The sequence below is a fragment of the Microtus pennsylvanicus genome, chromosome 13, assembly GCF_037038515.1.
Source record: "Microtus pennsylvanicus isolate mMicPen1 chromosome 13, mMicPen1.hap1, whole genome shotgun sequence".
NCBI lineage: Eukaryota > Metazoa > Chordata > Mammalia > Rodentia > Cricetidae > Microtus > Microtus pennsylvanicus.
Window position 1 is genome coordinate 37,444,929 of NC_134591.1, and position 27,784 is coordinate 37,472,712.

Here is a 27,784-nt window from a genome sequence, read left to right on the forward strand (position 1 = left end):
TTGTTTGGGGGTGATATCTTCCTTCCTTCCTTCCTTCCTTCCTTCCTTCCTTCCTTCCTTCCTTCCTTCACAGATCTCCCTATGTAGCCCTAGCTAACCTGGAACTATGTAGCTCAGGCTAGTCTTGAAGTTATGAGTGATCTTCCTGCCTCAGCCTTCCATTTTGTGCCAGGTTTACAGTCATGTGACACCATACCACCTACAGGCCTACATTTTGAGCATCTCTACTTCTAAACACAGCTCTCACAGGTCTCAATGGAAGAAGAACCCAAGACACTCTTGGATTTTCCTTGGACTGGTGCTGAGCACAAGCATCAGAAAAGGTAGCAGACATCAGTTCCCAGAATAGAAACAGATCTTTGTAAAAGCAATGGACAGTCCTAAAAAATTAAGTCTTCAGTCTCTGAAGTTGTCTCAGAAATGGCTGTTCCTGCATGTAGTTTGGGGCTTTCCTAATTGATTGGCTACAGAGAAACGGTTTCAAAAACAACCCTGCATCCCAAGTGTTGCCTAGTCTTCAGCTATTCCACTGCATGAGGTAAAAACAGGCTTCCTCTCAGATACCCTTGATAGTGGGGTGGACAGATAACAGACTGTTCAAATTGGAATACAAAAGTGAAGCTGGGTGATAATCCTAACTATGCTGGGAAGTAGACTTAGAGTGGAATGCCCTGCCCGTGGCAGATTTCACAAACAACAAAGGGGAAGTCAGTTGCCATAGGCTCACTTACATAAGGACTCAGTTTTGGAGAGTATTATTCTAACTATTTGGAGAGTATTATTTTAACTAGGTACCAAAATGTATCAGGCTTTTTTTCTTTTAGGCCACCACCCAGGTCCCAAATCATGACACAGAGACTTATTAGTTTTGAATGTTCAGCCTAGTGTAGGCTCATTTCTGACTAGCTCTTTTAACTTAAATTAATTGGTTTCTCTTTATCTACCTTTTGCCTCAGAGTTTATTGTGTTTTTTTCTGTATAACTTACCTTCACAGTTTGTTTTTCTAGGCCTAGCTGGCTGATGCCTGCCTGGCTTCTTGCCCCAGTACAGGTCCCTCATTCTCTCCTCCTCCTCCTTTCATTCCTCCTTCTCTCTCAAGCCTAGATTTCTCTTCCTATTTATTCTCTCTGCCTGACAGCCCTGCCTATCCCTTCTCTGCCTAGCTATTGGCCATTCAGCTTTTTATTAGACCAACTAGGTGCCTTTAGGGAGGCAAGATGAAACAAAACCAACACATCTTTTCATAATTAAACAATGCAGCATAAACAAAAGTAACATAAAGTTAAAGTAATATTCCTCAGCATAAACAAATGTAAATTTGCTCAGTTAAAATAATATTCCACAACATTCAGTTTCATTCACACATTTGTGCGTGCCTACTGTGTGTAGATATTCTGTACTGTACTGAAGCTCTATGGAAGCAGACTCAATCCTGTAATTCTAGATAAACGTTGAGTAGGCAAAGTTCCACAGAAAAAAATATGGGGCTGATATGAACAGAAAAATAATAGATATTAAACAGGAAAAACAGGTCAGACTGGAGGTAAAAGTTAACCTCCAGAAACATACACTCCAGAGCACAAACGTCCCTCCTATGAAGTTCAGAGCAGTGCACTAGGGCACACATGCGAGTAGTGGCCAGAAACAGAAGGAAAGCAGTGAGGAAGAGGCACGCCAGACTGGACTCTCAGTCATGCTTGGAAAATAGAATGTTATAAACACAGGTGGAGGAGGGCACTGAAAAGCTAATTTAAGAAACCTCCATATTCACAAATCATTTAAGAAGAGCAGCAGACAGAAGATAGAGAACAAACATAATGGTCCAAATAAGCAATGCTGCTGATCTGGCTGCCAGGTAATACTAGATGGTTACTGCTGTCTTCTGTGCCTGTCATGACTGCTGTGCACATGAACTCCCAGCAGCTTGAGTTACCTGCAGAAAATCAAGCCAGTCAATATTCCAGGATGATGGGGGAGAGGTTCCCACCCCTAGCTGAGGAGCGCCAGTAGATGGCCCTGCACCCTTGCACATACAGACAGCACTAAGAGGACTCAGTGAGTTGTAAAAAAAACGTTTAAATGATATGAAAGTGGGATGAGGAGATGTGATGAATGGGGATCCAGGAGAAGAGGGAGAGGAGAGTATGGATACATGTATGAAATGGCCAATGAATAAACTAAAATCTTTTTAAAGAAAGAAATTTGTGGGGTTGGAGAGATGGCTCAGCATTCAAGAGCACTTGCTGTTCTTACAGAGGACCCAAGTTAAGTTCCCGGCTTTCACATGGCAGCTCACAACCATCTATGTAACTCCAGATCTAGAGGATTCGACACCTCTTCTGACTTCTGCAGACACCAGGTATAATGTGGTGCATATACACACATGTTGATAGAACACTCATACACAAAAATAAATCTTTTTAAAGATTTTTAAGAAATTAAGCTGAACTTAACATTTACAAATCCCCAGATATTGAGCTAGGCACTAGAGGACAAACAGAATTCACTCAGTGCCTTACAGAAACTGAAATCTAACTAAAAAGACAAGGATGGAACAAGGGTAACCAGAGATATGGAGTAAAAGGCCTAAGTTAAACAATGGAATGCTTTTGCTGTTAGACATTTCAATATCTATGAAACATAACATAACTTTAGAACTTTAGAAATAAAGTTCTGAACTAATGTAGAAATAAACAGTAGGAAAAAAAAAGAAATAAACAGTTGGGAAAGAATAGTCATTCCAAGAAAGAACTACTAAAGATGAACAAAAAAATATTTACACAGCTATATTTAAAATGCACCTATATTAATTAAATGATCTTTTCTGAACATACCATACAGCACAAGACTATAATCTCTTCTAGACTTAGAAGCAGTAAGTTGGATTCTATTAAAGGCCAGTATAAGCTACATAAATAAATAAATAACCATGTAAATTTGTATCCCACTTAGTAGCAATGTGATTTTTGAGACAATTCTTTCACCTGCCTCTTTTCACTGGAAAGTGGAAATGATCACATCTCTCACCTTATTTGTAGAGTAAATGAGTCAAGATCCCTGGTTACAATGACAGTAAACACCAGTCTCCAATATTAGTCCCTGAAATCCCACTAAAATAGAAGTTATAACTTTATTCAAAGTATTTATGTAAAATAGTAGAGTTAAGGCTTTTTTATTTATTTAAGGAGCAAATCCACAAATGGGTGATGGAAAGATGACAGGCGAAGCTGCAGTTACCATTAAGAAGCAAGAAAACGGATGTGTGGGAATAGGAGAAAGAAGGCCAGGCTGACAACGGCAAAACAAACAAGCAAGTCAATGTCAGCAACAAGACCTCAACGTGCACAACTGAAATGCACTCTCCAGAACACCAATGACAAGTGGAGAAGAGAAGACATCTCTAAGAATAAGAACCATTTCCCAGTCTCTAAACAAAAGTTTAGGCCACCCAATCCCAGAGACTTCTCCCCAATAACGGAAATGTTATGCGTCTATCCTCTCTGCTATGGTAGTCACCGAACACTGAAACTGTGGCTACTGGCCCAATGACCTGACTTATTAAATATTTAGAAATTCAAAATGAAATGAAGGTTGAGGGTGTCACTGAAGCACATGTTTACTATGAACAATGCCTGGAGTTCAACTATCAACACCAGAACAAAGTTAAATGATTGCTATGTGGCTAGTAGCTGTGGCTTGATCATGGTGGGTATAAAGGCTTATTTTCTGGGAAAGATATAGAGACTAGAAATACCAGGCAAGCCAGAGGAACCTCAAGCACATCAAATGTTCGTCCAGACACTCTGGGTGCTGCCAAGTTTCACCCTCATTATGGTCTCAAAGATGTGGCAGTCATTACTCAACTCTAGAAACTGGAGGAATATAACCATCTCACCAGAAGAGACTTCAGAATACTAACAGCTAATAGTTCAATCCAGTCACTCCAGTGAAGTTCAAAGTTCAGAAGCCACAAGCTCAACACCCAGCTCTAACAAACAGCTAAAGTAAACAGCTGTCTGCAGAATGTCTCCAAAACAGACAGAGAGAAAGGCAACTCACTATAAACAAAGGCTCCATAGAGAGTATGATATTCTTCAAAAAGATAAAAGAAAAATTACCAAGAAGAAAAAATCAGTTTCTTAAGTTACATTTCAGAGAACAAAACAACCACTAAAAGAAAAAAAATGGAAATGAAAAGGCAGACTGGAAAGGGGCCTTATGGAACTTTCTAAATTGATGCAATGTTCTGTTTTGTACACAACTGTCAAAATAAAGCACAAGCACTTGGGTTTGTACACTCTAGTGCACACAAGATTATACCTTAGTTGTTACAAGGTTAACTTAAAAATTTAAGTCAAGGTTTGTCCTTGAACAGTTTGAAAAGAGACAAGAAAATAATTTAAAGAGGACCAATCCAGACAGTGACAAATCTGAGTTTCTAAAGAAAAAACAAGAAACAACAGAAGACAGAAAATCATCAGCAAAACCAAGAAAGATTTCCCAGAAGAGAAGGCCACAAGTAGCCGGAAGGAAAAGGCTGACACAAGAGAGGAAGATAGGTCTGCTCTGGGCTTTCCTGAGAATCACAAAACACTGGGAACAAGTCTGTGATCTTCCTATAGGGAATAAAGCATGCCACATGCTGAAACTGAGACGTTAAAATACTTACAGGCCTTAAAACAGCTGCAGAGAAGAGAAGAGGAGGACATCATCATCCAAGGCTCTCAAAATTCATACGGTAAAATTTCCAACCTAGAAGTTTATAAGCAATCAAATCACCAACAATGAATAAAAAAGGGGGAATCAAAGAATATTCATTGAGTATCTCAAAATAATTTACCAAGAAGCTAATAAGCAACCAGAGTCAATACAAGAAATGACCAAGCAAAATGGAATACAGGAACACTGGGGCTGTGGTGGCCATCCACTATAACCAGGCCACACTTAGTACACTGATGTTCAAGAGATAGAGACCAAGACAAGGATAGTGATACACATGTATTCCCAGCCCTCGGGAGGCTGAAGCAGAAGACCAAGAATTCACAACCAGCCTGGGCTACACAAGACTCCATGAAAGAATGGGGGTAAGGAGGCTATTATGCTGAAGGCTGTCATCAACAAGATCCCTGAAGACTGTGTATCAGGGCCCAAACGTTTAGGTAGCTCTGGGTCACATTCCTAACTAAATAAGGCCTTTATTATATTTTAGAGTATCAGGGCTCTAGTTCTCCTTTCCATGTCTACTCTCTGGCTCTGCAAAGAACATTTTCCAGAAGCATTCTGCTTTGGCCTATGATAGAGAGCTGGATAAAAGCCAAGAAAAGCAGCCACTCTCCTTCCCCAATTCCAAATAGCGGAGCTGCTACAGCCTCCAGGCACTCTGAAAAGCCCTGTCTCCATAACTAACTCATTAAAAGGTCCCTACATCAAGTCTGATCACATACTGGATACTGACTTTCATCAGGGACATGATGGTCTAGGAGTCTCTTGCTAACAAGGGCAAACAAACCATTCCTTACATACCCTGGCTGGCACTTGCTTACGAAAGAAAATGACTCCCAGGATAGCCAAAACAATCCTGTACAATAAAGGAACTTCTGGAGGCATCACAATCCCTGACTTCAAACTCTACTACAGAGCTACAGTACTGAAAACAGACTGGTATGGGGATAAAAACTGACAGGAGGACCAATGGAATCAAATCAAAGACCCGGATAGCAATCCACACATCTACGAACACCTGATTTTTGACAAAGAAGCAAAAAATATCAAATGGGGAAAAAAGGCATATTTAACAAATGGTGCTGGCATAACTGGATATCAACACGTAGAAGAATAAAAACAGATCCTATCACCATGCACAAAACTCAAGTCCAAATGGATCAAAGATATTAACATAAAACCAACCACACTGAACCTCATAAAAGAAAGTGGGAAGTAATCTTGAATGCATTGGCATAGGAGACCACTTCCTAAATATAACTCCAGTAGCACAGACACTGAGTGAAACAATTAATAAATGGGACCTCCTGAAACTGAGAAGCTTCTATAAAGCAAAGAACACAGTAAACAAGAAAGACAAAACGGCAGCCTACAGAATGGGAAAAGATCTTCCACAACCCCAAGTCAAACAGAGGACTGATCTCCAAAATATACAAAGAACTCAAGAAACTGGCCATCAAAAGAACAAATAATCCAATAAAATCAATGGGGTACAGACCTAAACAGAGAACTCTCAACAGAAGAATCTAAAATGGCTGAAAGACACCTAAGGAAATACTCAATATCCTTAGTCATCAGAGAAATGCAAATCAAAACAACTCTGAGATTCCATCTTATACCTGTAAGAATGGCCAAGATCAAAAACACTGATGACAACTTATGCTGGAGAGGTTGTGGGGAAAAGGGAACACTCCTCCATTGCTGATGGGAATGCAAGCTGGTACAACCTCTTTGGATGTGGAGATTTCTCAGAAAATTAGGAAACAACCTTCCTCAAGACCCAGCAATACCACTTTTGGGTATATACCCCAAGGATATGTATATACCACATGGACATGTGCTCAACTATATTCATAGTACTATTATTTGTCATAGCCAGAACTTGGAAACAACATAAATGCCCCTTGATCGAAGAATTAATAAAGAAGATGTGATACATTTACATAATGGAGTACTACACAGTAGAAAAGATAATGACATCTTGAAATTTATGGGTAAATGGATGGATCTAGAAAACATCATATTGGTTTGAGGTAACCCAGACCCAGAAAGACAAATATTAATATATACTCACTCATAAGTGGCCTTTAGACATAAAGCAAAAAACAGAAACAAAAAACAACCAGCCTACAATTCACAACCCAGAGAACCTAGACAACAAAGAGGACCCTAAGAGAGATAGATATACATGGATCTAATCTACATCCGTAGTAGAAAAAGACAAGATCTCCTAAGTAAATTGGGAGCATGGGGACCATAGGAGGAGGTAGAAGAAGAGGGGGGAAGAAGGGGAGGGAGCAGAGAAAAATATATAGCTCAATAAAAACAATTTTAAAAAAGAGAAAAAAATGAAAGAAAATGACTAATGCAAAATGGGTATGATTGCTATCTCTGGGGGAATGTGAAAGAGAAGGATACCTGGAGACTTCCTAAGATACTGGCAACATCCTTTTTCTTACACTGATTGGTGGACATGTAAGCATTTTTCTTTAATTATAGTTATAATTCAAGTAATCTTCTATATGTTGATATAGTTTTCAAATTTTAAAATCTTCTTCCCAACTAGAACTGGACATAGTAGCATAACTTGCAATTCCAGCACTGGGAAGGCTCAGACAGGAGGATTATGAGTCCAAAGCCAGTTTGGGTTACAAAGTGAGGCCCTGTCTCAAACAAAATAGCATAAAATAGAATCATATAACAAAGGCCTCTCCCAATGAGATTAACAAGATAGTTAAAGCCCTGATGTAAGGGACTCTATAAGTAGACACACCTCAACATCAATCACCTCATCCTCTCCAATTACAAAACACTGTGTCCACTTAGAGCTAGTCTCAAAGGGTAGAAACCTTCTAAAGCTCTGATGAAGCAAGAATTTCCAATTGTCACTTTGTCCTTCACTGACAGTGTGTGCTTCCTAGGACAGACAGACAGACAGATACATACATACATACATACATACATACATACATACATACGTAAATACCATTACTTTTCCTAATGATGTTTCCCTCCTCCAGACTTTAATTGCCTCCTAAGCTAATTGGGATGGGGTCTGACAAACATATACTGTCTCAGAAGAGTTCTCACTGGGGTCCTCTTCCATGGGGGTGGGAGAGAATAGGAGAAATAGGTGGACCTCCATGATTAGCAGAAAAGTGGCCCCATGACCAGAAAGTCCCTTTCACTATGGAACCTGCCTGAAGTTTTCCACTTCTGGCCACCATGGAATATTTTGCCAGCATCCAGGGCTCTAACTATGTCCTTATCCTCTCCAACAGGGTGGCAACCAGCGGTACCATCCAGACGAAGCACAATGACAAGATCTTTTTTTTTTTAACAAATAGTGAAAAATAAATCTTAATCATATGTACTGGAGAGGCTGGAAACATTGTACAGCTTACAGATTATACCCTGGAAAATGTGCAACTTTATAAAATAAAGAATGATTATGAATTGTCCACCACAGTAGATGATTCCCAGTTGAAACCGGCTGGCTGCCTTTGAAGTTAGACCGTGTAGCCTGTGAACCTTCTTCCAGCGGCTATGATGAGCAAAAAGGACCAGAGCTTTACTACATGGACGACGTGACAGCCCTCCTGATTCTCAGCGTCCCTGACCAACACTACAAAGCAGCCATCTCACATGAGTACAGGGGACCTCTTAGGGAATGTCTGCAGGAGCTCCAGAAGCACTTCATCTTTGTCACTAACAAAAATGGCATCCACGGCCTGGAGAACATGTCTTTCTCTAAGCATGGACTCCCTCCTACTTGTCAGCAAAATTGTTTTGAAGGGCTCTTTTCATTTTTTCTACTCTTTTGGTGAGCACTCTTGATAGGCAGTTAATTCAAAATAAAGCTGAATATAGATAAACTTAAAGAACAAAAAGAAACAAAGAAAAATGGCTAGCTCCATACAGAAAATTCATTGTGATATTTCCTGATTAACTGAGCCAAACAAAACTGTTGGGCAAAAGAGGAGGTGTGCTATCAAGGATAATCCTTGCAAAGTATTTACAAGTTTGAAAACAACTAAACCAGACTTTAAATAAAGTATAGTGTATGCAGAATAGTGATAGTGGGACCTCTTCTCTAGTACTGAATCTTACTGGGCTTGTCCCCTGGGTAAGGAGCATATGCCCAAGGAGTTCTAACCTTGTCTACCCTGTCTACTCTGGCTCTGGGTAGGTAAGAAAAAACCCCTAACCTTCATTTTTGCCCCCCCCCATGAAACTGTGGACAGAATAAACAACTGTGAAGCTCCCTCAAGGTCAGCAGGAGCACATTACAATGCGTTCTCACTTGTAAGGACTACCAGAGGAGAACACATCTATTCGATGCAAAACTGTCTCTAATTTCCAGCTCATAAAAAGATTCAGGAGACATGGCTTCAAATTAAGGTGCCTTATACACAACTTTAGTTATAAAAGCTTTTTATTAATACTATGCTTTAAAACAGTTAAATATGCCAGGCGGTGGTGGCGGAAGTCTTTAATGCCAGCACTTGAGAGGCAGATCTCTTTGAGTTCTAGGAATGTTACACAGAAAAACCCTGTCTCAAAAAAACAAAAAAGGAGAAGGAGGGGGGAGGAAAAAGAGGGGGAAGAGGAGGAGAAAAAAGAAAGTTAAACATATCCAGTGACTTTTAACCTGAAAACTTCTAAAGCCAAGGAAAAAAAATTAAGTTGAACCTATGCCCACTTCTATTATGATTCCAATTGTTAAAAGTAACTCATAAATGTATATGACTCACACATCCGAATACAATGAGGCACTCCTTTATCATTTCATCTTCTGCTGCCAGTAATTCCACCTTATGGAGTGCCAAAGCTCTTAATAAGTATAGCTTGTTTCTGGCTATACTCCAGAAACCAGCACAGGACTGCTGCGGGAAGGAAAGGAGCCTAAAGGAGGATTCCTGGGCTTTGGACTATAAGGTCCCAAGTCAAAAATGTACCGTCTTCACATCTCCATAAGCAGTGGCTTAGATTTCAGACACCTGAAACATATTAGCTACTCCTCCAGCTTGTGTGGCCCTTTGACATCTATGAAGTGCCTCACATTTATCAACTAAATCAATCCCCAGCAACCTGTTATAGTGCTTAGGAAATACTACTGCGTTGACGTTACAGGGGAAAAACAGGGGTTCCAACTTTAAATGACCTGTCCCAGGGTAAGTAGCAGCCAAATGCTGGGAAGTATCCATTTCTGACCAAATTGGTTTGTGATCTAAGAATAAGAGTAGGGGTAGCTCAGGAGCAGAACAGTTAAAACCTAACCTTTTGATATTTTTGTTATTTTACTAAGAGGAGGAGTTCAACTTTTCAAAAACACAGTGACTTCCTTGTCCTTTTCTTATCTCCTCTGTACCCTGAGCTGGTGGATGCACTACTTTCTAAGAAAACATCAGCTAACACAAGCTGATATAGTTGAGTAGTAGGGTGGCTCACCACTATAATCCCGCACTTGGCAGACTGAGGAGGAAGAATTACAAGGTTCAAGCCAGCATGGCTACATCATAAATTCAAAGCTAATCTAGCCTTCACAATGAGACCCTGCCTCAAAACAACAAACTGTACAGTATGAGAACCTGAATTAAGATCTCCAGCACCAACATTAAAAAGTCAGGCTTGGCTATAGTTCAGAAGCAGGACATGGAGGCAGGCAGATCCCAGGGCTCACAGACCAGCCAGTCAAGCCAGTTTCTTAGTGAGAGACCGTTTCTCAAAACATAAGGTGGAGAGTGGCTCGAGAAGATAGCCTGGTCTTCTGGTATTCACTTCTGACACCCACACGTGCATATCCTCTTCCCACATACAGATACTAAAGACAAGGGGAGGGAGGGAACAAGAGGGAGATGGGGGGGGAGCAGAGCATACTAGGGGCATGAATCAAGCATGCACATAAAAAAAATGCCAGCATTCTTTTGCTCCCATCTCACACAAATCTAGGGAGTAAACCCTGTCTGATTTCAAAATGAAGAATGAGAGTCACAACTGGAACAAGATGCAGTGACAGCTCTGTGGCCAAATCCAGTGCAGTCCCCTCCTGTCACCTTTCTCCACCTCAGAATCAGAACAGACGAGACGCCTAGAGAGAGATAGCAAGGCAGAAAGACCAGGAGTGCAGAGGTGCCAGACAGAGACAGTCTACCCAGGAGTACTCGATACCAACTGCACCCTCTTCCATGCCTAAGAAGACAGTTCTGGACATATGTTCTCACACAGAAATCTCTGGCTGCAGCCTAAGGAGTCGGTGTAGCCAGGAAGATGATGTCATCAGATTGCACGGGCAGCAGAAAGCAGAACAGCTCAGCTTTCTCTCCAGAGGTAAACCCTGAGACATTCCACAGTCCTTCCTGAGACACAGCTGGTTGCAGCCCCTTCAGACACAAAAATTACCTAAGCATCAAAAGGTGGTATTAGGTTCCTTATGTGGTTGGTTCTAAGAAAATACAATATAAAAACAAGCCTTACCATAAAATATTCTCCCCACTTAACTACTACAGAACCACTAACGGAGACTGTTCCTCTACTGCAGTGTGTCTCAACCTTCCTAATGTTGCGACCCTTTAATACAGTTCCTCATGTTGTGGTGACCCCCAGCCATAAAATTATTTTGTTGCTACTTCATAACTGCAATTTTGCTACTGTTATGAATCATAATGTAAATATCCCATACGCAGAGGGTCTTAGGCAACCCCTGTGAAAGGGTCATTCAATCCCCCAAAGAGGTCATGACCCAAAAGTTGAGAATGGCTGGTATACAGGATCAAGGTATTTCTCCTTGAATTAACCATTTCATTAGCAGCAACAACTGATAATAGCTGGGGATATGGAAATTTACTGTCTCCTTACCTTTAATTATACATAAAGGGCTGGAATCCCCTGTCAGTTTATCCAGCCAAATTTACAAGAAGTCACAATGGGGGAATTTCCAAAGCCTCAGACAGAAGCATAAAGGCCAGTTATCTATTCATCTCAGTTTATAAACAATTTCACAGCTGACTAGTACTAAAGCTAAGAGAGAGGAAGATCTCCCCTCCCTTCCTCCACTCTTTAAACACTAAATATGAGTTAGGTTTTTGGGAGCCATGCTTTTCAAATGCTACTGTTAGTAGCTAAATTCATAGAAAGCTGGAACTGTCTAGTCAATCACTAAAACACAATCAGAAATCACTTGTCAAGTTTTAAAAACAAATTTCCCAGTCTTAGCTCGGATGAGGTCTACCTTATGATTTGTGTAGAAAATGGTAGGTGAACAAGCCAATCAAGAATACCATCTCCAGAGAAAGAGGAACAAGCCTTCAAAAATGGCAGCTGATGTCAATCAAACCTGGTATAAAGGCTGTTCTGTGTCTTTTGGGCTGTGTGATCCATGGCACTTAAGTTCTGAGGACTCCTATTTGCACATCTCTAATACCAAGTCCCTCTCATCTAATTACTGTCAAAGACCAAACAGATAGGAAATTAAATAAAAGCATCAAGTACTAAATAAAAGATAGCTATTAACTACTGAAAGTATAAATTTGGAATGCAAACATTGCATGGATGGTCACAGTAGGCACCAGCTCTTGTCCACTCCCATGCTCACCCTTCTCATCCATTCCTCCACACAATCCTAGGCACCCCAGCCGGCCACAGAACACAGCATCATCAGCACTGCATTAAACACTTTCCTGTGTCAAGATCACCTGCAGTCATTTACAGCCTTGTGGAGAAAGTTTCTCTTTGATTCTCTAAATTCCAGTCTCACTAACTCTTACTATTTTAGCTCATTATCAACTACATCAAGGAGCGAGAGATGAGGTTCAACATAGAGAGCTTGCCTACTATGTGTAAGATGCTGGGTTCCACTCTTACCTCACAAAAAAGAAGTGTTTGACCAGGTGGTGGTGGTGGTACTCAGGAGGCAGAGGCAGGTGATGTCTGTGAAAAACAGACAAAACAAACAAAACCAAAGTTTTAATTACCCTACAATTACAAATAGTTCTAGAATATCACTGAAGCAGAACTGCAGAGACTTGAAAAGGTAAAACGGTGAGTGGAGAAATAACAGAAAACTTTACTCGTTACACAGTACACAAGCATTCCAATACTCTCCAAAGAAGCTCAAAGGGCAACCTATGCCACAAAGGAGAGCCCCTGTTTTAAGATTTTCTAGCTTGGAGTACTGTAACTAAGCATTGGAACCAGCTCACATTCATTCAAACCGTCCTGTTCTGTAAACCTGTAAAATCACCAGCTAAAAACAACCCTTCAATCAAGTAAGTTTAGAGCCAAGGTCACATGTCATCACTTCAATTTTTCCCACATACTTCTTAGCATTTGGCCACATCTAACTAACACAATCAATACAGGAGACCCAATGGTTCCCAATGCTCCCTCAACTCCTGTTTCTATTCTTGTAATACCCTCCCCTTTACTTCCCTGAAATGAAAATTAAATTTGTGCACTATATGCAATGCATATAATTTCAAAGAAATCAATAGAATTAACTATACAGGAGAAATTGACAAAAAGAAGCTCTAAAAATATGTATTCCACCCTATATGTTCTGCTGTGAGTACACCAGAAGAAATCATAGTCTCTCCCTTTCAGCAATGGTAGAAAGTGAGTGCAATTGTAATACAGCAGACAGATCCTGGCATGTCCATTTTGGTGACAAAAATACAATTATTTATGAAAATATTCAACAGTTTTTAACAGAGTTACAGAAAAATAACATGAAATATATAGAGTATATTCACTCACATATAGTCACATCATGGAATTTTTTTCTTTTTTTTTCTTTTTTAAATTTATTTATTTATTAAAGATTTCTGTCTCTTCCCCACCACCGCTTCCCATTTCCCTCCCCCAATCAATTCCCCCTCCCTCTTCAGCCCAAAGAGCAATCAGGGTTCCCTGCCCTGTGGGAAGTCCAAGGACCACCCACCTCCATCCAGGTCTAGTAAGCTGAGCATCCAAACTGCCTAGGCTCCCCCAAAGCCAGTACGTGCAGTAGGATCAAAAACCCATTGCCATTGATCTTGAGTTCTCAGTAGTCCTCATTGTCCGCTATGTTCAGTGAGTCTGGTTTTATCCCAGGCTTTTTCAGACCCAGGCCAGCTGGCCTTGGTGAGTTCCCGATAGAACATCCCCATTGTCTCAATGTGTGGGTGCACCCCTCGCGGTCCTGAGTTCCTTGCTCATGTTCTCTCTCCTTCTGCTCCTGATTTGGACCTTGAGATTTCTGTCTGGTGCTCCAATATGGGTCTCTGTCTCCGTCTCCTTTCATCGCCTGATGAAGGTTAATATTCAGGAGGATGCCTATATGTTTTTCTTTGGGTTCTCCTTATTTAGTTTCTCTAGGATCACTAATTAAGGCTCAATGTCCTTTGTTTATGGCTAGAAACCAAATATGAGTGAGTACATCCCATGTTCCTCTTTTTGGGTCTGGCTTACCTCACTCAGGATAGTGTTTTCTATTTCCATCCATTTGCATGCAAAATTCATAAAGTCCTTGTTTTTTACTGCTGAGTAGTACTCTAATATGTATATATTCCATACTTTCTTCATCCATTCTTCCATTGAAGGGCATCTAGGTTGTTTCCATGTTCTGGCTATTACAAACAATGCTGCTATGAACATAGTAGAGCATATACTTTTGTTGTATGATAAGGCCTCTCTTGGGTATATTCCCAAAAGTGGTATTGCTGGGTCCAGGGGTAGGTTGATCCCGAATTTCCTGAGAAACCGCCACACTGCTTTCCAAAGTGGTTGGATACCCCTTTCTCCTCAACCTCTCCAGCAAAGGCTATCATTGGTGTTTTTTATTTTAGCCATTCTGACAGGTGTAAGATGGTATCTTAAAGTTGTCTTGATTTGCATTTCCCTGATCGCTAAAGAAGTTGAGCATGACCTTAAGTGTCTTTTGGCCATTTGCAATTCTTCTGTTGAGAATTCTCTGTTCAGCTCAGTGCCCCATTTTATAATTGGGTTGATTAGCCTTTTACAGTCTAGTTTCTTGAGTTCTTTATATATTTTGGAGATCAGACCTTTGTCAGTTGCGGGATTGGTGAAGATCTTCTCCCAGTAAGTGGGTTGCCTTTCTGTCTTAGTGACAGTGTCCTTTGCTTTACAGAAGCTTCTCAGTCTCAGGAGGTCCCATTTATTCAATGAGGCCCTAAATGCCTGTGCTGCTGGGGTTATACGTAGGAAGTGGTCTCCTGTGCCCATGTGTTGTAGAGTACTTCCCACTTTCTCTTCTATCAGGTTCAGTGAGTTCAGATTGATATTGAGGGCACAAAAACTGCTTTAAATAAAATGGAATTAGACTCTGAAGATTGCAAACAGGAATCTTTCCTTGCAAGAATGTTTGGAGAGACATCTGATAGTCATGTAAGCTAATGGGAGGCTTCCTTTCACAGGGCTGTCCTATGTACATTATAGGATCCCTGGGCATGCTCTCTCAGTGTTCATGGGAACTGAATTCTATCAACAGAATAAGGCCTTGCAGAACAGTCACTGTACCAGCTATGCGCTGCTAGGATGCCATTTAGTCTTGTTGCCTTGTATGTCTTGCAGTAACCTTAGATTAGGCTTCGTCCCTAAGCAGGTGCTCAGTAGATCTGAGAAATTAAGTAATAGTTATTGCAAAATCAGTACTCTCAAGCAAAAGGGAGATAGATGGCTTTTCTCAGATTAGAAAGTGGAAGTGTTGACATCTCACATTCAGAGACACCTAGTAATGAACCTTCCTAATAATGAACATCAGACCAGGTCAGCAAATACACGTGAGAGGTGGGAGATAAATAGGAGAACACAAAAGTCTCTGAAAGTAATGTAAATTCTCTGTCCAAAACTACAATAGTGGATATAGCATGCATTATGATATATTCACCCAAACATGAATATACAAGAGTGAACTAGTATTAACGTCAACAATGGACTCTGGATAAGAGCTTCATAATAAAACAAACAAAGGTACAACATTGTGATGTGGTTTCTCTAAGCTTGGAAATGGCTTTAAAATCCACCCCAGAGTGACTCTAATGAGTCCTGCCAACTGACTAGGCTTCCTAACCTCAATAATATGGGAGAAGACAGTCAGTAAATTCAGAAACACTTCCAGTGAGGATGCAGAGCTCTCTACCCTTGAATCCCAGAGTCGCCACTACCATCACCTGGGCGCCTGTTCTGCCTTGAGGTATACAGTGCTACACATTTGACTCTTGAACAATGACAGGGCAAGATAATAATTCCTACTTTTCATGGGAGTAAATGAGACCTAAGTCCAATGGTAAGAACCTAGGGAGGCCAGATCTAGCAGCTCCAGCCTTCTATCAGCCAGGTTTGTCTCTGCTGCAAACTGTCATGCCCAGACAAGGCTCTGTTTTCTCATACTCAGAGAAGCAGCATACACAGAAGTAGCAGGGTCACTCTCGTTTCTTAACATGAGGCTTTGGCATTATGGGATATTAACATAAAAGACTCCCTATTAAGAAATCAACCCCACCTCTAAAGCTCCTGATGGCCCTGAAACAGCCAGTTCACTTCATCAATCCAGCCCGTTTATCAGATGAGGTGCTATTACTTGTCAAAGCAGAGGAACCTGAAAGTTAAGACCTGGACGATAAGTTTTCATGCAATAAAAAAGAAAAGTTCCACATCAAAAAATACCACCAAAGTGTGCTTAGGCCATTTACCCTAAAGTCAGCATCTCAGTGTCTACAGAGTAGGGTAAGCTGAAATCTCCCACATGAGCACATATAAAAACCAATAGCAAGCTAGCAGTCAAGTGTCTTTGCTTCTAGCTCCCCAGAAAGTCCTAATTGCTCAGCAGAGGGAAAAAAATTGCTTAGAGAAGCATTGGTATGTGGCATGTGCACATAGACACACACATGCATACAGACACGCACACACACACACAAATGGCAATAAATATGTAACATGAGGATTTTCAACCTGTATTCTGAGGAACTAAAGGATTCTAGGTGCTATAGCTGTATACATATGTATTAAAATTTCATTCTGAAGTATATATTCTTCAATTTTTCAGATTAAATAAGCCTCTACTGAATTAAATTTTATAGGGAAAAAAATATCCCCTGAAAAATCACCTATATACCTACACACACTTTCCGTAGACGCAAGAACAAAGCTTTTCTGACCAATTCTAAACTTGTGTCTGAATACTGTATTAATGTATCACTGGTTCTAAAGGAGGCTATATCTCTATTCTTTCCAGTTTAGCCTGCACTGTTCCTTTAAAATTGCTCCAGCAGGTATACTATATACTTGAAGCATGTCCAATCCAAACGACAGGCAAAGCAGACACATTTGCCTGTTTGTGCTCTTATCACAGGGAACAGCCAATTATGCAACAGACAAATTTTTAACAAGTTGCACTGTAATAAAAAGAGTGATCTGAGTAATCATCCATTTTGCACTTTGTGACAGAAAATGGAAGTATTTTTAAAATAATGTGATTCTCCTTTGAGAGCAAACATTCCCCCCCCCCGTCCGTCTTTCAAGCTTCTAGGTTAATTTAAGCTAAAGAGCATCTTTAAAAATTACAAGGTAAATTATTAAACTATTTTTATAAGCAATTACTTATACATGCAAATCAGCTTCTTATATGCTGCAGCCAAAACTAAACTCACAAGGGATTCTCAGAACTCAAGTTCAGTGTTCATTATCACAATTTGACCGTCTACACTCCCACCCCAACTTCTTTTGGGACAGGCCGTGCACTGTTCACTTGACTATTTTCAGTAGGTATGGTTCTTCAGTATGAGCATACAAACTTAATCTCTGAGAGTAAGAGAACGAGCCAAAGGCATCTGGAAGAGTACAGAGCAGAAAAAGGGACAGCAGGGTGCGCGCGGGGGGGGGGGGGGGGGAATAGATTGAGCATGGCCAGCAGAATGAACACAGCCAGCAGAATAGACAAGATCTTGAGAAGGGGGGGGGGGCAAGAGAGGGAACCAGGAGCTAAGAGTGTAGCTGGGTTATATAGGGAAGAAAGCTGGGAGAAGGGAAGTGAAACTCAGGGCCTAAGAAGTTTATGGTAGGGGCTAGAGGTGAGAAGAGCTGAGGAGCCAGAACTCTGTTAACAGGTACCTGGGATGCTGAGAGCTTGGCAGCAGGCATCTATTTTGAAAGGTTAATAGGCACCTCAGTTGACATTTGTCCTGAGTTTCTTTGAGACCTAACACTAGGTTCCACTGGGTTTAAAATACAGCTCTTGGTTTCTAGAGTCTAGAGACTCACAGATCTCTGAGTTCTCTGCAGGTACTAGCATTCCTAAGGGAAGGCATTTCCAAATGGGCTTGGATTAGCTGCCCACGCCATTCACTTCAACTGCTCAAAGTCTACACTTCCTAGCGAAAGAGGGCCTAACCAAAAGTGAAGAAACAAACAAACAAACTTTCCCGGCTGGTGAGATGGCAAAAGCACTTGTACAAGCTTAGTTCAATACCCAGCGCCCAAGGTGGAAGGGAGAAGCAACACCAGAAAGCTATCCTTGCATCTTCATGTGTATGCCAAGCATGCACACTCCCACACACATCATGCACATACAGTTAATAGTAAGTACAAGTTTCTTTCTTTCTTTTTTTTTGGGGGGGGGGGGTTTCGAGACAGGGTTTCTCCGAGGCTTTTTGGTTCCTGTCCTGGAACTAGCTCTTGTAGACCAGGCTGGCCTCGAACTCACAGAGATCCGCCTGTCTCTGCCTCCCGAGTGCTGGGATTAAAGGCGTGCGAGATGGCTCAGCCGTTAAAGGCTAGGCTCACAACCAAAAATACAAGTTTCTTTTTTAACTCTAAATTTCCTTTCTGTCTGTCAACAGTAAGGTTTCATATACCCTGAACAGGTACCTATACAACCTCAGTGTGACTCAGCCAAGTCCCTACCTCCTAAAACTACAAGGCAAAAACAAGAATCCACCATACCCAGACAATACGGCACAAGGCTGACTGGCTAAGTCCTAGGCCATTAACCTATGGGAACTCAGGCCAATTTAGGAAGCCCTTGTTCTTTAGTTTTACCAGAAGGCAGGAATTCCACATTCACCCTCCCACTGCTGCCTATTTCCACTGCTGTAGGAAGAGGTAAAGTTACCTGGAGACAATCTGAAGCTGATAACGGAACAATAATAAAGGACTAAAATTAGTCCTGGTGTTACTAGTGTTACTCCCAGAAATGTACCCTAAGATATACACACAGAGATCCAGAATACTTCCTGGGTATTAATCACATGTTGTTCATAATGGGAGTAGAAACCCTTGTAAACAGGGCCTGGAGAGATGACTCAGTAGTTAGGAGCACTTGCTACTCTTGCAGAGGATCTGAGTTCTTTGCCCAGCTCCCGTATCAGGTGACTCACAGCTAACTATAACTCCAACTCCAGGGATCTGACTCCTCTGGACTCCAGAGACACTCACACTCTGACTCTCTCCCTCTCTCTCCTCCTCCACCACACCCTGCCTTAAAAAAAAAGACTAAAAGCAACTAAATATTTTTAAAATAGATATTGGCTTTAAAGGTTGATATCCAGATAATCCACTCTAGGACAGTACTAGAACAGTATTATGCATTATTAGCACTTTGTGGATCCACTTCCATCTCATCTACTACTCACACCAACACTTTGAGGTAGACATCACATCACTTCATAAATAATAAAATCAAGATTCATATCAATTTAATACAAGGCTATTTACACAGCTAATAAATACTCACTTTGCAACCAACAAGAGCTAATTAAGCCAGGCATGACGCTACTACAGACAGTTTGATTGCTAAGCTTTATCCCAGCATTTATTTTGAAGGTTTACAGAAGATGTAAAGACAGTACAAAGCTGCTCAGCTATTTCCAATACTAATTAATGCTACTTTGGTTTTTAAATCTACACAATGATGAAATTATCTATCCATCATCATTAAACAATCCCCAAGGCATCTCTGATGACCCGACTACTCTGTCTGCCCTCCCACTAAAACAAGGGCAAAGCAGAGAAAATCACCACCTTAGTCAGGGTTACTACTGCTACAATGAAACGCCATGGTCAAAAGTTGGGGAGAAGAGTTTATTTCACTCACAGCTCCACATAACAAAAGCAACAAGGTCAGGAACTTGGAGGCAGGAGCTGATGCAGAGATGATAAAGGGGTGTTGCTTACTGGCTTGCTGCCCATTTCTTGCTCAGCCTGCTTTCTTACAGAACTCAGGACCACCAGCCCAAGAATGGCACCACCCACAAGGAACTCAGCCCTCCTCATTGATCACTAATTAAGTACTATCCTATAGCTGGATCTTATGGAGGCATTTTCTCAATTGAGGATCCCTCCATTTTTGTCCATTTTTGTTTGTTTGTTGCCAGTCCCCCCCCCCCACACACACACACAGACACACACACACAGGGTTTCTTTGTATAACAGCCCTGACTGTCCTGGAACTTGCTCTATAGACCTGACTGAACTCGAACTCACAGAGATCTGCCTGATCCTGCCTCCCAAGTATTGGTATCACTGCCTGGCCAATTAGAAGTCTTAGGTCATTGCTGATATGGCCTGCAGCCATGGAAAAACATACAGATTTTTTTCTGGGTGTGGGGGGGGTGTCATTTTGGGGAGAGATTGTGTTTTCTACTTTTTGTAGTGCTAGTATTGAACCCCAGACTTCACTCATGTAATCAAGAATTCTACTTCTGGCTATATCCCAAAACTTAAAAATTTTTAAATAAGTACAGAATTTTAAGAAAATAAAAAATAAGAAAAGACAATAACGACAAGAAAAGATAAATATAACTAAAACTACACCACTGCTAGCCATACCAGATATTTTACTCATTTACCCAGTGACACATAAAGTGGCTACAACTGTGACCTCAGTCTTACAAATAAGCAAATCAGATGCAAAGAAGCCAAGCTTCCTGAAAGCCCCACAGCAAAGAAAACGCCCCCCTTTCCTGACACAGAGCAGAGTTCCCCTCAGTGTGGCTTTGAACTTCTAGGTTCTTAGATTCCAGGAAGTTACTTTTAGCATCAACAGTCACCATCCAGGTATCAGATGTGAACAATCTACAGCTCAGCAAAACCATTCCTGAGCACAGCAGTTTTCAGCCCCTGAGAAGTTTTGCCTAAACAAGATGATGCATTGTTCTCTGGGCAGGACTCCAGGGAAGAGAGACTTTGAGGATCTGCACACTGCGTAACAGCAGGCCACCAAGCCCACTCACCTTGATTTTTTCACACTGCTGAGAACATGACACCTCTACCTGGGGCCATCCTCCATCCTTCACCTCCCTCAGTGATGTGGGCAGTATGCTGATGCTGGACCCTCTGCAGGAACTTGAACACAGGCCTGCAGGATTAACACTAGCCCAGAGGATCTTCATGTCATGGATGCCACTACAAGATGGAGTTAGCATAAAACATGAATAGTGTATTTCTGGCACGGTAAAATACAATCTATTTCTTTCATAGAGCATGCTGCTGGAAGCTGAGCATGGCAGGTAGCACATGTCTATAATCAGGAGGCTGAAACGAGAGGGTCATGAGTTCAAACTCAGCCTGGAATACATATCAAGTTCCAATGTGAATAACACATTTCTCATATTAAATGCTATGATTGAGAGTTGACTTTAAAGTCTTAGAACACAGATTCAGATTAGCCCAAATTACATGTTCCAACACGGTAATAATTTTATTAAGTTTTTATACAAACAAAGTCATAAATAAAGAAACCTTTTGAATACATTGGTGGGTACACCAAGACAGCGGGTTGTGTCCAAGAGGGAAATCTCTGCTATAGACCGCAGAGGCTATCTGATGACAACCTTGGCTTTTGGGTTGGTAGAAGCTTGTGGTTTGTTACTATATCCCAAAAGGTTTCACATGATAGTCACAAGGATGTTGGGTCAGACATAACACAGTGGTGGGCAACAAATGCTGATCAAGGAGGTTAAAGACATCCCAAGATAAGCTGGACTGTAACAGTCCAACCTCTCAACAATCAATAATGTTCTAATCAATTGAAATCAGTGAAATCTGTAGCTTCTTTTCAGGAATTTTAGCTCCATGTCTAATCTGGACATAAGGACACTTGTCAGAAGGAACGAAGGAAGGAAGGAAAGATGTACATACCATACTGTCTAGAGATGGTCTGAATGTAGTATAAATACATACCTATACCCTCAAGAGTGTAAACACAGGAGCCCTCTGGAATTAGAACACTCACAGAATGTGACCTAAACATCATGAAATGCTGACCAGAACCCAAAAATGGATACAAAGAATGGAGGAGGTATGTGGATGTGGGGGGTGGTATCCTAAAAGGCAGAGAACACCTGGAGGAGAGTGGGGACCAAAAGCAGTCCCTGTTCCTAATTCCCATCAGGGCTCTGAAGAGGTTACTGGATCCTCAGAGACACCTTCCTAATCTTTTCTAGCGTGGAGACTCAGAAACTCGCTCAACAAACAGTATGATAAATGGCACAAAGGCACAAGGTAGGAACCTGCTTAGGGTGCCCCTGCTTTTCCACCAGAAGGGACACAAGGGCCAAGAAGCCACACAGCAACTAAGCAGCAAAGCACTAAGTGGTGTTTGCACTGGGAATACCTGGCATCCTGCTAAACAGTGGCTGTGGTAAGTCATAACAAAGCCAGAGAACAGCAAGGGACAGCCACTGCTAACAGAGGAGCTGACATCTCCATTTCAAACAAGATAGAAATCTCAGGTCAAGGATCTATCTGCATCTCTTCAACCCGACTGATACCCAGGCTCTGTGCTTCTGAATTTTCTCAGAAAATATTCCCAGCTACTGGAACTTAGAATTCTGGCTCATCCTCCACCAGTCTATGTCAAAAATCTCACTGTCCCCTATGAAGTCTCCTGACTTACCCAGAAAAATAGGGGACACTTTCCTCTCTGTGTCTCCACAGAAATGTGGCAAACACACATTCATGTCACCAGCAGACTACTTAATGCTGAGGCTGTGTCCTCAGAGTGAGTAACGAGAATATGGTGCATGTGAGCAGATGAGTGAAGGTCCACCAGTGTGAGCTCGAGTGCCCAGGGCTACAGCAGCTGGCAGGAGTTTCACGATCCATTTATAACAGCAATTTAATCCTCAGCATGGATTACACAGCTTGTCCCATCCTCTATCTGACATGAGAGTGAACTCCGTACCCTCTGGCAATGGCAATGAGAACGAAGATACACCTGGCATCCTTTACTGGGCCAACAAACAGAATGAACTATGTCCAGTCCTGCGACAACACCTAAACTCCAGACAAGGAGCCTGTTGAAAACAGTTATGTAACTCATCTGACCTTTTCCTTCCTCTCCAATCAAGGATGAACCCAGAAAGACAGGCTGTAAGTTCTCAATAGCCTGTCTTTTCTTCCAACTCAGCTGAGTAGACAGTCATGCCCTGATCTGACAATTTATTCAAAGTGTATTTAAGGCTGAGGGTGGGAGGTTGGGGATAGAGTAAAAGTGATATGCAAATAAAACTGACAGGACCCAGAGGAACCAGAACACTGCCCCAGAAACGGGTGGCCCAAGGACACCTATCACCCTGTCTGTTTCACCGAGTTCCTATGGGGCCTGGTCTTCACAAGCACCAAAAGAAGACTCAGCAAGCAAGAGACTGATGAGTGACATCTAAGTAAGATTTGCTCATAAGGTTATTCAGTTCCCCTTTCTTTCCATCCTGGACATCACAGGGTTCAACCACATAAAGGGTAGAAAGTACGAGAGAAAACAGCAAACCTCCTCTCCCAAGACAAGAGCACCCATTTTTGCCAGTAGATTCAACAAGTCTCTACCTTTATTCTCAACTACACACAATTACATGTGCATAGATATTATGTAGATATTTAAGACAAAAATACTAACTAGATATTTAAGATAAAATACTAGATATTTAAGATAAAAAAAAACAGCTGGATGATGTCTCAGAAGATAGTGTTTGTTCTGCAAGCATAGGGTCCTGACTTTGAATCCCCAGATGTGGGGGACAGGCCAAGCATGGCTGTGCATTACAGCACTGGGGAACAGAGATAGGCAGATCCAGAGCTTGCCAGCTGGCCAGCCTAGCTGAAAGGGCTCCATCAAAGATTCTGCCTTAAGACAATAAGACAAACGTGATAGAGGAAGTTACCCCATGTTTTCTTTGGCCTCCCTGTGGACATACTTAATGATAAAATTTCTGTGTAAGTTTATATTTCCATCCAGTCAAACGAGGCACCTTATGTCACTATCTGGACCCCCAAGATTTCTCAAAAGCATAACTAGAGACAAAGGGTCAAACAGGAGGGCTGGACTTGGGGGTGAGAAGCAGCTCTTTGAAAATAAGAAGGCCAGGCAGTACATACTTGTAATCACAGCATTTGGGACTCAAATTCAAGGTCAGCCTGAACTACACAGTGAGTGGTTCTGAATCAGCCTGGGTTAAATAGTCCCAAATAAGTATATGGATGGATGCATGGATGGATGGATGCATGGATGGATGGATGGATGGATGGATGGATGGATGGATGGATGGATGGATGGGAAAATGCTAGGACACATCTCATAGGACCATTAAGATATTCGGTTACTTAATCACTTAACACAAGTAAGTACTCTTATTTCCTAAGTAAATGAGAGGTAGAGCCAGTTTTCTTGGAAAATACTACTCTACCTTTTAAAAATTCTTAATGTGACAACACTGAATTGTATGAAATTACCAATATTTGACATTTTATGAAGGAAAACAGAAGTTTCACTGGAATGAATCTAATAGACATGAACAACCATGTAAAGCAGCACATTCTAAATCCAGAATCCTAGAGAGGCTCAAGTGATCACACTGCAGAAAGAAACGGACAGATGGTGGCGCACACCTTTAATCCCAGCACTTGGGAGGCAGAGGCAGGCGGATCTCTGTGAGTTCGAGGCCAGCCTGGTCTACAAGAGCTAGTTCCAGGACAGGCTCCAAAGCTACAGAGAAACCCTGTCTCGAAAAACCAAAAAAAAAAAAAAAAGAAGAAGAAGAAGAAGAAGCCTGAGTAACCCTGAGTATTGGGGGAGCTAATCAAACACCATGCTGGTTCCCAGTCACCATTTGTTACTTTGACAACTATTACTTCTGGGCTATCACCAAAGCCTACATCCCACAAGAAGCTCAAAGGCATTTATCACCAAAGCCTACATCCCACAAGAAGCTCAAAGGCATTCAAGGGACAAACCACATCACTGGGAAATGCCACAAGATCCTTACATGGCATCTCTGGTTTCTAGGGAAATCCCTCCGTGAATGCCACATCACAGTGTATCATCTGAATTTCAGTCATTATTCCAGTTATACTTGCAGCCTTTCAGAAACTAGTTCCAAAAGATGCTTCAGACACTACACCTTGAGTATCCTGTCTTGAGTCTTGTAATCCTGTCTTGTAAGTCTAAAGCCTTTAAAACTTAGGATTTTTGTTGTGATAGGCTGCTTGTTTGTTTCCCAGCCACCCAGCAGCTCAGACCCGAAATAATCACACAGAAACTAAATTATTTAAAACACTGCTTGACCCATTAGCTCTAGCTTCTTATTGGCTAACACTGATATCTTAATTTAACCCATTTCTAGTAATCAATATATCACACATGGCTGTGGATTACTGGGTAAAGTTCCCAGCATTGGTCTCCAGCGGGGCTACATGGCTTCTCTCTGACTCCTCCTTCTTTCTCCCAGCATTCAGTTTAGTTTTCCCTGCCTACCTCTATTCCCTGCAAAGGCCTAAGACATTTTCTTTACTAACCAATGGTATTCACAGCATACAGAGGGGAATCCCACATCAGATTTTTGCTTATGTTCAAGTTTTATTCTAGAACACAGACTTTCCCTATACTACGCTAGCAACTTTCTGCCAACCTCAAATTCTTGCAAAGATGTTTTTAGTCTTCTATTTGTATATGTGTATGACATGCTCCTGTATGCACATGTGTGCGAATGTGGGTACATATGTGAAAGAGCAAATGTGCAAGTCAGAGGCAACCTTGAATGTCAATCTTCACCTTCTACCTTGTTTCAGATAGGCTTGTTTTAGGGTTGAAAGTTCATTCCCTCCATCACTGCATATGCCAAGCTAGTGGGCACAGCTTCCAAGGATCTTGGTCCCTGCATTCCACCACCCCCCATGGCCTGTGAGATCACAAGCACACATGCCCACATCTATGTAGACTCAGGCCTCAGACCTATGTAGCAAGGACTTTATCCACTTAGCCATCACCCCAGCCCAAACAAAGTTTCTTTTGGGATTCTCTCTTGGGAAGCCTGCACTCAACCTCGGCATATACTATTGTCCTTCTTGTACATATCACCCTTGTCTTGGTCTTCCTGGGTAGTCTTCTTGCTGTGGTTATGCTATATATGTCCCCATGAGCACCACTTACGTTCATAACTGAACTTGATGCATAAAACATAAGCTTCAAGGACAAAGCAAATAGTTTCTAACTTTCTCAAAGTCTTAAAAATATGGCTAGTATAAGAATAAATTCTCACCATCCAGAAAACTTATGTTTTCCCAAAATAATTCATCCCTAAGGGCTTAAGGGAGCCAAGAATTTGCTGTAACTTGTATCTACATCTAAAAAAAAAAATCATCTCTTACCTCCAGGGAAGCACTTTAGACATGCAATACAACAGTGTCCCTAGGAACTCTTTTCTCTTACTCACATTAAACAATCAGAAATGAAAAGTCAAAATGAGGATATCTTGACCAACCAAATATGTAATCACGGTGAATATTTTCAAGGCTTTTCTGACCTCAGGTTTTGTTGTTGTTTTGTTTTGTTTTGTTGTAAGAGTGATGAGAATGGGGAAAAGTATATAGAATTACAATTCTTGACTGGCTTGGAGTTCTCCATGTAGACCAGACTAGCTTAAAACTCACAGATATCTACCTGCCTCTGCCTCCAAAATGCTGGCATTAAGTTGTGTGCCACCACCCAGTTTGGCCTAAAACTTTTATATAGCCAAAGACAGCTAGAACTTTTGGTCTTCCTGCCTCTACCTCCTAATTTCTGGGATTCTAGACATGAGCTACTACACAGTCTGAGGAATTAAACCCTGGTCTTCACGTATGCTAGCAAGCATTTTACTAAGCTACATTCCCCAGTCCTAAAAGAGCAATTATTTCTTAGTGGTAAAATCTAAGAACTCTTAAGGAAACTGGCACAGCTCTAACTTCTATTATACAAGGAAGCTCTAGTCATAGATATAACTTCCAAGAACTGGGCAAGGAAAAAAGCAATGGTTCTGTACATTTCTGGCCTCTAGAAATCCCTTGGACTCTTAACAAGAGCCCAGGTCAGCAGTCAGGAAAATGGTGGTGGGAACTCTCCTGGAGCACCTCAGGAAGTTCCTGGGCCAGCTGAAGAACCCTTTTGTGATGCTTAGGGTAAGAAGTTGAAGCTCAAGAAGGCATTTGTTGCTGAAGACTGAATTTTAACAGAGCTGTCATCTTGGGGTTACAACTCATTAGTGGCAGTGTGCTATATTAGGAAAGAATTATAGACAAATAAAACAAAACAAAATATATGCTGGACAGAAGTTCAGTGCTTAAGAGCACTGGCTACTCTTGCAGAAGACATAGATTCAGCTCTCAGCACCCACACTGTAGTGCATAACCACCCTTAACTCTAATTCCAAGGGATCCAACATGCTTTCTGAACTTCATGGACACCCGGTGCAAGCAAAACATTCATACATAAGTAAATAAAAAATTCAAGAACATATACACACACAAACTTTGGGAAGAAGCCTTAAAGGAGATTCACCACCTACAAAGAAGATGCCCTGGAGCTGAGTAGGAGACCACACAGGGATCGTCTCCCCTGGAAGGCCTTTACTGACTGCCCAACACAGACTGGCTTCTGCATGCTCTTATTTAGCATTCCAATTAGACCCAGCGTGTATAACCAGGCCCATCTCTGCAAGTAAGCAAATGGTGGCTGCAAGACATTACAGTAACTTGTCCCAAGTTCCAGAGCTCTGACTGAAACTCACACTCTCAACTTCTGAGACTTTCTGGAGT

The 27,784-nt window shown here is 41.5% G+C and overlaps 1 protein-coding gene across 4 annotated transcripts in view; it reads right to left on the reverse strand.

Moving 5' to 3' along the window:
* Positions 1 to 27,784, reverse strand: part of Jak1 (Janus kinase 1) — a 117,684-nt gene that overhangs the window by 64,059 nt on the left and 25,841 nt on the right. The window contains exons 2-3 of one of the 4 annotated variants that reach the window (XM_075945519.1): positions 12,587 to 12,652; positions 4,671 to 4,753 (exon numbers count right to left, since the gene is read on the reverse strand). The exons of 1 other annotated variant lie outside the window; for it this stretch is intronic. The gene's annotated coding sequence lies outside the window, so the exon portion shown is untranslated. The remainder of the gene's footprint in view (positions 1 to 4,670; positions 4,754 to 12,586; positions 12,653 to 27,784) is intronic. 2 more of the 4 variants (XM_075945521.1, XM_075945520.1) reach the window with 2 other exon arrangements.